The 12746-nt window shown below is 39.3% G+C and overlaps 1 protein-coding gene across 1 annotated transcript in view; it reads right to left on the bottom strand.

Moving 5' to 3' along the window:
- Nucleotides 1–11977, bottom strand: part of arhgap5.L (Rho GTPase activating protein 5 L homeolog) — a 59528-nt gene extending 47551 nt beyond the window's left edge. Inside the window, exon 1 of the mRNA XM_018231197.2 lies at nt 11632–11977. The gene's annotated coding sequence lies outside the window, so the exon portion shown is untranslated. The remainder of the gene's footprint in view (nt 1–11631) is intronic.
- Nucleotides 11978–12746: the final 769 nt, after the last annotated feature.

Genomic DNA, 12746 nt, shown 5'->3' with positions numbered 1-12746 from the left:
ACTCCTACAATACTGTTGGGGGTAACAGTAGTTTTTTTGTTTTGTTTTTTATTGCCCCTGCCAGTGCTAGGATGACTTCTCAGGAGGTAGCTCCCGGTGTGAGCGGCCTTGTTGTTCAGAGTGCATGCAAATAATGAGCTTCGGACATCACACGCATGTGAAGAATGCGCAAGTTATGGCATTCACTCATTATGAGCATGCATGTGCCCCAACATGGCCACTCGAACCGGGAGTTCCCTCCAGTGCAGGAGTCCTAGCGCTGGGGAAGGTCAATTTAAAAAAAGAAAGAAACTAGTTACCCCAAACCTAAGTGCAGTGAACGACCCCTTTAAGATAATTCAGGGATGGGGTAAGTGGAGATATGGCTTCTGTAGAAAAAAAAAATAGTTGGAACTGCTGTATATAGGAAAACATCCAGCAATCCCACTCAACTCTCACAGACATGAAGGAATAGACTATATATGCTTCTGCACATATCCTTTAAATAGGTCACTATTTCCTTACGCATTATTGGTCAATTTCAACAATAAGGATCTCATAATATGTCCTGGTGGAAAGCATATATAACTGCTTCGCTCCGAACACAGCGCTTCCCAACAATAGTGACATTTAGGGAAGTTCTCTAGTTTTCTTACTGCTTGCTTTCTTGCTGTATGTCAAAAGCTTAATAAAGTTTGCAGAGCTATAACAGTGATAATAAATTAACTTTATAGCCCATAAAAAATATATCAGCGCAAGTATTTTATGACAGCAAGGCAATAAAGTACCAGGTCACAAATTTTCACTACATTAAATGTATAAAAGGGGAAACAAAAGGTTATTTGAAAGACGTTTGTAGTAGATTACATTTTAGATCCACAAACACTGGGGTGTCAAACTCTTCTAATTAGCACTAAAACCTCAATGCACTATAGAAAATATATCAAATATGGTTATACACACATTTAACATCTTTATATACACAACTGTAACATTTAAAGCTGCATTATTTTATTAAAAAACTGAATTATAATGCTGACTAGTAAAGTTCTTAGTGGCTGTTCTATATTAAAATTCCCTCCCTCCCATGTCTTTATATGCAAAGCCAACAGAACATGCAAAATTCTTCAAAATCATCTGATAAAGTGATCTGGTTTCAAGGGAAACACATATAGGTAATGTAAAATGACAATTTCAAACAGGTCTGATCAACAGACTGGCCAATATACAGTACAAAGTAATAATGTCCAAATTATGGTAGCCAAACATGGGCAGATTTAAACTCCCGATTCGGGTCCTATAAACCAATTTCGCATTCGAATTAGAATTTCCGAGTGTTAAAATTCACACATTCGAATTTTAATCCCCCATATTCGAATGTAAATTCAAATGTGAGATTTATCACATCTTGACCATAGAAACAATCCTAATTCAAATATGCGTCAATTAAAACCTGCTGAGTTCATTTACAAGTCAGTGGCAGAGGTCCGTTGAGCCGTTTGGAGATGTTGATAGCCTTCCTGACATTCAAGTTTTATTTTTTTTGGGAGAAAAACTCAATTTGTACGAATCAAATACGATTAAAATTTTCAGGTCGGACCGGTTAGATCGAAAATTATACATTCTAATTTTTTCTTAAATAACCTCAGAGTCGAATTGTGAGTATATTCAAATTAAAATTAATTCACACAAATTCAAAATTCGACCTTTGATAACTACTTGGAGAAAATTTGCAATGACACTTCATTATTTATTGTTGTGGTTTTGAGACTATTTATTTGTTCAGCAGCTGTTTGCTGGGGTCCCGATTACCATAGCAAACAGGTAGTGGTTTGAACAAAAGACTGGAATAGAAATTGGAGAGGGTCTGAACAGAAAAGTAATACAATGCGACACTAATTACAACAGAATTGTAGCATTTGCAGAGCCTCTTTAACACAATATTAAATAATTCAACCTATAAAACAAAAAGAAATGAAGACAAATTACAAAATTGCTAAAAAAAGGGGGGCATTCAATAACATAATAGGCAACATTGTGGCTCAGTTGGTAGTAATTCTGCCTTGGTTTCCTCCACACTAAAAAAACATAAGGGCAGGTTTACGGACTTCTGAATAAATTGACAATAATTTATGTGAATATGATAGGGACCTTAGATTGCAAGCTTCTCTGGGCAGGGCCGATGTGAATGATGTATAATGTATGTAAAGCTTTGAGGAAATGTGTTAGCGCTATATAAATAACAGGAAGTAAATAAGAAAGTTCCACTTCAGCACTCCTGTTGTTAGCGAATAACCCCAGCATATTACAGCAAGAGAGGATCACTGGTTGGACTCCATAGCTTGTTTTATTCCTCTGCCAATCACTCAGACAAATGGACTATTTATGTGCAAGCAGAGAAATACACAACTATGATTAATGTACCAAAGGAACAGAGAAAAAAATATAAAATTGTAAAAAAACGTTATTGCCAGCTTTAATCTTGACTTATACAGTTTATTGTTGTCCGTATAATATTAAATGGACTAAGAAGTGTTAAACCAGGTTGGCCAGAATATAAGAATTGTGATTTACCAGTAGGCCCTGAGCAATAACCATTGATCATAAAAGATTAGCACTGACCAGGACCAAGTCCATTAGATCACCCTTCTTGATACTTCACACTACTCAGATTTACATGCCAAAGGCTTGAGTAAACTTCCCTTTTCAAAATATACAGTGAATAAAGTACTCCCTCTTGTAAAATGGTCGAGGAGTTCCATGACCATATAAAAACACGAGTTTACTTCTAATATCCTCATATTTTGCAACAGGGGGTACTTTATTTATTATAATACAAAAGTTTTATTGAGTCATATGACAGAAATGACATAACTAAGCTCTCATTATAACTAATGACATCATTAAGCACTGTTTATATCATTTACAGGATATTCATGGCTCGTGTATAATATGAATATAATACACAAAAGCCATAAATATCTTGTAAATTATATCTTTATAAACGGTGAGTTCTGATGTCATCAGTTATAAACGTTGAGTTATGATGTCATTTCTGTCACATGACTCACTGACACTTGTGTATTATAATAAATAAAGTACCCCCAGTTGCAAAATATGAGGATATTAGAAGTTACTTCGGAGTTCCATGACCTGTATAAAAACACTTGGCCTTCGGCCTCGTGTTTTTATTATGGTCATGAAACTCCTCAGTAACTTATAATATCCTTATATTTTACAAGAGGGGGTAAATTATTCACTATATATATTCAGAAAATTCCTGATTGCGAGGGATTTTTTAAATATTGAAAACTTATTTCTTTTTTTTTTTTTTTTTTTTACATACCAGGAAAACTATAGGATAGAGTTAAAAGAAAAGTTTATTAAGTTTAAAAGTTTATTAAATAATTACATAAAATATTGGCTATTATAAATATATATAAATATATGAAATGATGCAAGTCAACATCATGTAAGAGCAGCCCTACAGGGGTGATTTAACAACTAACTTATAGCCCAAAACAGTCAATTTAAGTGGAAGTAAAAGGGAGCACATCTGACGAATTCAAATGACAGTCTGATTAAACTGCCCCTTTCAAGGTGCAATATATGCGCAGACATATATCCACATCTCAGTCTGAATAAAATATTTTTCTGAACCATGTGACATTGAGGAAGACTAATGAGAACAAATACAAAAGACAATTTATATGGAAATATTAGAGGAATTTGTAAAATGTATGAATGAGGCCCAACATCAAAAACTGCTTATTTTTAATATTTTATTCTTCTAATTTAAAGATAATGATCAAGTTACACCTTGCTTTTAGCAAAGCACAGCCAGTTCTTGACGACAGTGACTTTGTTTTTCCTTACAAAGCTGCAAATCCCATTTTTACCTGGAAACAAGCCTTCATAAACTCATGTGGCAAGAAAAACATTTAAAAGCAGCAATGCATTAAATCAGGAGCAGCTTAGAGCCTGGGGCTACTTATATTCTGCACGCATGGCATCTGTAACTGATTGGTCAATTTTTTTAATTAAAAAAAAAAAAAAAGTCTTGCTGAAGGTGACCATGAAAGCAGCATTCTCAACACTTAAAAAAAATAAACATGTAGCTTAAGATATTTATGGTGTCCCTTGTACCATGGCACACAAGCACCAAGAATGCCTCCTATTATACAGGATACTTGCCCGTTCAGGGCAGCCTGCAAAAGTTCCATTATCTCCAATACGAATTTGGTCTTCAGCTGGTAGTTTGCATTTTAATTGTCAAATAAATTAGTTCAAAAGCCCTAAACCTTCACACCCATTTGAGGGAAAGCTATAAAAATGACAACTATAGCTACACATCTCTGCTAAAATAACTACAGAACATTTCTAGCATATTTCAGTAGATGAGGCTGGACTGAATTTGTCTTCCTCAGAACTGCCAGTGAGTCTTAGGTTTAGAAAGCACTTAAAGGGATACTGTCGCAGGAAAAAAAGTTTTTTTCCAAAATGTATCAGTTAATAGTGTCCAACAGACATAAGTACTGAAAAACATTTTTCAGAAGAGCAAACAGATTATTTTAGATTTAATTTTTAATTCTGCCATTGGGCTAGATATGTTGTCAGTTTCCCAGGTGCCCTCAGTCATGTGACGTGTGCTCTAATGAACTTCAGTCTCTCTTTACTACTGAACTGCAAGTTGGGAGTGATAACGACCCGCCAGCAGCCTATCAACAGAACAACTGGAACGTAACAACATAGCGCCCTGGTAGATATGGGAACAGCGCTCAGTAAGAAATATCCAAGTCCCAACTACTTTACATTGAGTAGGAGAAAGAATAACCTGTCTGAAAGCAGTTCCCCCATGAAGTGCTGGCTCTTTCTGAAAGCACATGACCAGACAAAACTGCCTAAAAGCCAATATTATAACCAAGAAAAAAAAAACTTGTTGGTTCAGAAATAAAATTTTATATGGTAGAGTGAATTATTTGCAGTGTAAACAGTGTAATTTAAAATAAAAACGACACCATAAAAATCATGACAGAATCCCTTTAAAGATTCCCTTCTTTATATATTAGAAAGGAACAGGAAACTGCTTGGAAACTGTTCAGTCTTCAGTAAAAAGTAAATATGGCTGTAATAAACTGCATAACATATCAGCTACTTTATGCTTCCCTTTCATTTGGGTCTTAATTAGAACACCTATTGGTGGCCAGGGTCCACAAACTCTATCCACCCATCAATCATTGTAATTGCGTGGGTCTAAGTTTCTGATTTCACTAGAGCCAGTGTCTTTTCCAAAATGGGGGCTAGTAAAGAGGCTGCAGTATTTTATAACAAGACACCAAGGTGCACACTGGGATAATGGGGAAAATGTATTTATGGATCCCGTCAATGACACAAAGCTACGTGTAGCTACGTGATGGTAACAACAAGATGGCCCTTGCTAGTGGCACCACATGAACAATTTTCTGTCCAGCAGGTGAAGGATACAGATATTCTTAAAGCTGTGTCAGCGAACAATGTTACCACTAGACAACCCTGGCAACTACTGCAGAATATTTTTTACTTTATACAATATAATGTATCTTATATAAAGATATTAAAAGTAATCTACGAATGTGTTTATTATGTAAAGTTAGACAAAAATCATTTAGAGGTCAAAACAGGTTTTTTTAATGCCTCTGTTACTTTATGTTCACATTAATATCCTTATTTTGGAATAATATACACCAGTGGAGAAAGCCACTCATGTGTGCCATTAGCCTTATAGTAAACTACTCTGACACAGTGATCATCTAACAAAATGGAGTGGCTCTCTGTCAAGTTTTTTTGTGAAGTTACTACTAGTAATTAGGGATGCACTGAATCCAGGATTCGGTTTGGGATTCGCCCTTTTTCAGCAGGATTCGGATTTGGCCGAATCTTTCTGCCAGGCCGAACCTAATCTAAATATATATGCAGTATATGCAAATTAGGGGCAGGGAGGGAAATGGTGTGACTTTTTGTCACAAAACAAGGAAGTATGGAAGTGATGGATTACTAGTACAGGTATGGGATCTATTATCCGGAAACCCGTTATCCAGAAAGTTCCGAATTATGGAAAGGCCGTCTCCCATAGACGCCATTATAATCAAATATTCCAATTTTTTTTAAATGATTTTCTTTTTATTTATAATAATAATAAAACAGTAGCTTGTACTTGATCCAATCTAAAATATCTTTAATCCTTATTGGAATTAGAATGAGCCTATTGGGTTTATTTAATGTTTACATGATTTTGTAGTAGTTTTAAGGTATGAAGATCCAAATTACGGAAAGACCCATTAACCGGAAAGCCCCAGGTCCCGAGCATTCTGGATAATAGGTCCCATACCTGTAGTGCATTCGGTGCACCCCTACTAGTAATGCATCACATATCTTTCATATATTTGACAAAGTTTTTTCAAAGCAAGAAGTTTTACATATATTTTTTATATATGGTCTCCAAATAAACTTAAGAGAATGCTATTTTCACTGAAAGGAGTGGTTCACATTTACGTTGTTTTGGTACGTTATAGAAATGCTAATTTAATGCAGCTTTCCAACTGGTCTTCATGATTTTATTGTTTTTTTTTATTGTTTTTGAATTATTTACCTTCCTTTTCTGTCTCTTGCCAACTTTTAAATGGAGGTCACTGACCCCATCTAAATAACAAATGCTCTGTAAGGCTACAAATTCATTGTTATTGCTACTTGTTATGACTCATATTTTATTCAGGCCTCTCCTATTCATATTCCAGTCTCTTATTCAAAACATTGTATGGTTGCAAACTGGAGAGCTGCTGAATAAAAAGCTAAATAACTCAAAACAACACAAATAAAAACCAACTGCAAATTGTCTCAGAATATCACTATCTACATCATATTAAAAGTTAATTTAAAGGTGAACAACCCCTTCAACTTCTGTTTTTTTGGCAGTTTAAAGTTTAGCCATTAGGCTTATCTCAGCATTATATAGAGTGGTTACTTTGTGTGGCATAATCGATTGATCTGCTAAAGTAGCCTTTGTAGACGTAGGAAATTGATGCTTTCAAAATGATTATACAGTACAAGTATGGGACCTGTTATCCAGAATACTCAGGACCTAGGGCTTTCCGGATAATAGATCTTTCCCTAATTTGGATTTTCATACCTTAAGTCTGCTAGAAAATCATGTGACCATTAGATAAACCCAATAGGATGGTTTTTCTTGCAGTAAGGATTAATTATATCTTAGTTGGGATCAAGTACAAGCTACTGTTTTATTATTACAGATAAAAAGGAAATCATTTTTTAAAATTTAGATTATTTGGATATAATGGAGTCTATGGGAGATGGCCTTTCCGTGATTCAGAGCTTTCTGGATAATGGGTTTCCAGATAAAGGATCAAATACCTGTAATTCGTTTATTTTAAGATTTGCAACTATCAAACAAGGATTCAAGATATCTTCTTTTGAAATTCACCAGATCCCAATATTCGCTTCTCCCTGTACTCCAAGACTATGGCCCCACTGTTCCTCTACTCTTCTATGCTGCGCCACAGACATGGCGGAATTTGGCTCAAAGTGCAAAATCTCACTTTTTGGCATTAAAATCCACCACGTCTGCCTGAACCCGAACTGAGGTAATGATTCCGGGTGCTGGCAGCGCTGCAGAAGAGCAGCGTATAGTAAACAGCAGATGAATAATGTGGTGAGGTTTTAGCTAGGGCCACATAACACCGATTTTGGCCTGTGGATAAACACAGGCCAAGATCCGTGTCATGTGGCCCTAGCCTAAAACCTCACCACATTATTCATCTGCTGTTTACTACCAATAGAAAACACTAGTCAAACATGAGTAAGCTTGGTGATTAAAGGAGAAAGAAACCTAGTCAGCGCAAAAAACCTCCCCCCCCTCCCGTGTGTTGCCCACCCTCCCTCCTGGCCTACCTGTCCCGCTGGGCAAATGCCCCTAACTTGTTACTTACCCTTCTGGCAAGGTCCAGTCCACGGAGTTCACAGGCACCATCTTCTTCCACGCGATCTTCTTCTTGCTTTGAACGACGTTTTGCCGCATGCGCAGTAGGAGCATTTCGCCGGTACAGATCTACTGCGCATGCGCCAAAAGTCACAAAGTTTTCCAATTTCACTTCGTGACTTTTAGCGCATGCGCAGTACATCGTACCGGTGAAATGCTCCTACTGCGCATGCGCCGGTCAAAGCAGGAAGAAGATCGCTTGGAAGAAGATGGCGGCGGTGAACTCCGTAGACTGGACCTACGCAGAAGGGTAAGTAACAAGTTTGGGGCATTTGCCCAGTGGGACGAGTAGGCCAGGGGGGAGGAGGGAAGGTTTTTTGCGCCGACTAGGTTTCCTTCTCTTTTAAGAGCATTCCTAGAGAACAGTACCAGCATAATGCCCGTCAATACCAACTTTTCAACAATTACAGGTGTCAGACTAAAGCACGGCAAGATCTAAAAACAGTCTAGTTGATGATGTGTGAAACAGAAATCCAATGTTTTACAAAAATATATTGGGTACTCATATTGCAAAACAGACTGGTAAAGCTAATGATCATTCAGCCACAGAAGACACGCACAAGTTATATTTTCCATTTCCAACATTGGTCCATGAGATTTTAAGGGCAATGGTATACTGGGAATTTTTAAAGGAAATGGGTGGTATCACATCACCGTCCTTTGACTGCTATGGCAAGGTTCTGAACGTGCTTTATCAAGAGCTTGTCAAGCATTTGTCACTAGGAAACACGACAGTCAGCATTTCCAAGAAACAATCGTGAATCTTTTAAGCAATTGCCATGGCAGCCAATAGAGAGCAATTTGGCAATGTCCCCCGAGCAACTAAAAATTGACAGTGCAAAATTACATGAAACTGCCATTGCCCTAAGAGAATTCGTTATGGAACAAAAGAATGTCCCCCTTTACATGCATCACACTACCATGAAATGGATCCCTTTGCCTGAGACATAGGAACATAGGTTATTTGTGACCAAGGTTTATGTTGCCTTCGTATTCCAAAATGAAATTTGTAGGATTTATTTACAAACATTGGCAAGAGCAGTTGGCAAAAGCAACCGATATCTGCTTTAATTTCACGACTCGAAGTAGAATGTTCAAAACAAATTAGACAGCACACAATCTGGACAAAGGGGATGGTGGCGAGGAAATTATCTAAATCCTAGACAGAGCTGTCCAACTGAATGCCCGATGAACAAATATGGCCCTTCAAGGGATGTTAGAAGAGAAGAAGGTGCTCCAGAATAAAATGTAATCGACTCACCGAGTAGTGAATGTGGTCCGGGTGCAACAGCCCCAGACCCCCAGCTTTAGGGAGCGGTATGGCAAAGGAAAAAGCAGGGCCGACCGGCACTCAAACGGATCCACAGGACCAGAGAAATTCAATTAAGAAATATTTTTATTTATACAAAGTTAAAAATATAAATCTGAATCTCCATCCACTCTACACGTTTCGCACCCATTCAGGGCACTTAGTCATGGGCTCATATTTATATTTTTAATTTTGTATAAATAAAAATATTTTTTAATTGAATTTCTCTGGTCCTGTGGATCCGTTTGAGTGCCTTCAAGGGATGTGAATGGCCACCATAAGCTCAAAAGCTTTATACAACATTCTTTCAATAGTATCTGGTCCATGAACTTGTGGTAGGAGAAATATTTGGCCTACTACATGTAAAAAGTTGGACAGCACGGGTTTGGACAATTACAGCAATCAGTGGGGACTAGCGAATGATTCAACTGCAGGCTAAGAAAGATCTTGCAGCTGAAAAGCTACTGGGGGCAGGGAATGATCCAACAAACAAGCTGCCTTTTAGAAAAAAAAGAGAATGGTCTTTAAGGGGGACAAAGAATGGGTTTGCAGATCTCCAGTGGTTGTTTGGACAGAAAACACTGTCACAGATCACCAGCTGTTGGTTGGAACAGCAATACATGGGATGACTTGCCTGTTTCCTGAGCAATTCATCAGATACTGTCTGAATATGGTCACTTTTCCTTATGCAGGCAATGTATTTGTATGTCTGAAAAGAGCTTAAGAGAAGTAGCAGCCTCACGTACATATCAACCAATGCCCCATCCACCCAGAGAAGGAAGATCAGCAGATAACATTTACAGTCCTGACAGACTGAACACCTCACTCTTGCAGGATGCCATGCCCAGATGAGAATGATTAGGTGTTGAAAATTGTCACAACAGAATCTGTATGCTCATATTTATCTATAAAACATAATTCATGCTGAGGCTGTTTCCTGCTCTAGTGCTTTAGCCTTTGCTATGCAAGTACTTTTTTCCTTGAAGCTTGATGATCACCAGCCAACATGTTAAACGAAAACATCTTAAAGATCTTTCATTTTTGGGCTGGAGAGGGGGGTTTGCAAATAAAGGTCATTGCACCGTGTTACCCAAAGCAGTCTGACTATTTCTCACTTGATCATTTATTTATGTTATATGTTACATTAAATAATGATTTTTTTTTAAAAAAATGCTTTTTTCTGTTTTTTGGTTTATTTTTTAAGGTTCCCCATTTAGGAGATGATTCAATGCCTTTTGCATAGTTCCACCTGAAGCGTGGAGGCAATTGCATTACAGACCATGAGAGGGAGGCATCATTTTGCAGATCACTGGTCATAAAGAGACCAAATATGGGGCTGTTGTCCGGTCGTTAGAAGAAATGGTTCTCATGAAAACCAGCGTGACATCTGGTCACAGGTAACAGTCGGTAGACAACGATTCTACCAGAGAAAAGCTTTTGGGGGCAAAGAGTTGCCGGGAACTGGCAGAGGAGTAACTGGCAGTTAAACACAGACGACTGCAGACACGGGAGCAGGAGGATATTTGGAGGAGGTGTGGTCACTTTACAGGCCATTTACAAATTCCAGTCGGCCACTGATATAAAGTGGCTTTTCTACGTCCCCAGATAATTCTTTATTTTAACAGAGGGTCCACGTTTAAACCTCAACTGCCAATACCCCTCCTACAAAAGCAATATAAGGTCAAAAGGAAAAGCCTGGGACCCCCATGTGAGGGCTTTCATTAATCAGGATTGTCCAACCTGCAGCACCTCCAGCTGTTGATGAACTGCAACTCCCCCCCACACCCACAGTTTGAGTGGGATGCAGGGGGGTTGCAGTGTAACATCTGGAGGAGCCGTCTAGATAGTGAACATATGAAATAATAAGCACACTGTTATATCAGAGTAGCAGCCCCCCACTGCAATGCTGGATAGTGAGATTGAGCCCCTGCACGAGTGGGGAGTCCAGGTGACAGACGTCAGGGTGCAGCAGATCCACGGGTGACAGGTGTGAGCGTGGGCGAAGGATACGTATCCAGGCATTGAGATGCCGGAAATGCTGCTGATTAGACGAGGGGGTTTAATATGGAAGAGAGAGAGACAGGAGGGATGTGGGAAATATGAGGAGTCCAAGCAGCACAGCTGTGGTATTATAGGTGATCGCCGCATGAGCACTTATTACCGGACATTATTACATGACATGAAGCAGCTCTACTGCGCCCCGAACAGCCGGGAATGTGGTTTCTTTCTCTACTCAGCCACTTCCCTCAGCCGGTAGCTTGAGCCTCGGCCTGGATCCCTCCGCCCCCCCGGGCGCAGTTCCTATTCTCACCTGTCTCACGAATCCATCGCCCTCCTTTGCCTCATCACGCACTTTCTTCCCTGAGATCCTTCCTTCTCTTTCTCCTTCCTCGCCACCGCCTGGACCCCGGATCTTTCTCTTCCCCGGCTCAGGTATCTCTTCGCTTCCTCACAGCTTTTTTTCCTTCTAATCAGTAATGGCGACCGCCTCGGAAGCGCGCATAAGCTCGCGACTGCCTTTCGCCCAAACACACAGACTTCGGGCCCAGCGCGCTCCCGCAGGCTCTAGGCAGAGGAACGACAAATGGTGACGTCAACGCCAGGATCAGGGGCGTCTTCCCGCCCTTCCAGGCTGCGAACTCTCACAGTCTCACACCCATCCCATTCACACACCCAAAGCATCACGGGAGTTGTAGTGTCATTTCCTTTTCACTCTCATTTTAAGAGAAAGTTTATCACCACATTGAGAAATCTGTGCTGCAAGTCGGGGTGGGTGGCTTTCTAGCAGCACAAGTAGTAGAACTGTAGCACAAGTCATTTCTCACACACGACAAAGTTGCTGCCGCAGTTGCTGTCTGATTTCTCACTTATTTTCTATAGATGAAATTAGAGAAGGAAAATCTCCCCTAACTGGTGTGGTATTGTAACCAACTGGCAATTAGCTTTCAGCTGTTTTCTACAACAAGTTATAAAATGAAAACTAGGGACAGGCACCAAATCTACTATTTTGGATTCGGCCGAATACCGAACCGAATCCAACCCCTAATTTGCATATGCAAATCAGTGAGGGGGAGGGAAAAAGAGCTGCGCTTCCTTGTTTTGGGACAAAAAGTCACATGATTGAATGATTCGCTTCGGCCGACTCGTGCTGAAAATGCCTGAATACCCAACCGAATCCTGGATTCGGTGCGTCCGTAATGTAAATATTTATCTGATTGGTTGTTACTATGGGTCACTGAACTGGTGCCATCAGTGGTGTAACTAGATTTTACTGGGCCCCTAAATATTGATTAGTTCTATTCTACCAAGATATATTAAAATTGGCAATCTGTGTGTTCTGGCAAATGCCAGAGGGGCTGCTATAAAATGCCATAGAAAATCAGTATTTAGTGGGGGCTGTGTGGGCCTCTGTGTGGGTTGATTGGG

Source organism: Xenopus laevis, chromosome 8L (assembly GCF_017654675.1).
Source record: "Xenopus laevis strain J_2021 chromosome 8L, Xenopus_laevis_v10.1, whole genome shotgun sequence".
In the NCBI taxonomy this organism is placed as follows: domain Eukaryota; kingdom Metazoa; phylum Chordata; class Amphibia; order Anura; family Pipidae; genus Xenopus; species Xenopus laevis.
The sequence above is the reverse complement of the archived record's forward strand: the minus strand, read 5'-3'. Positions and strand labels throughout refer to the sequence as shown.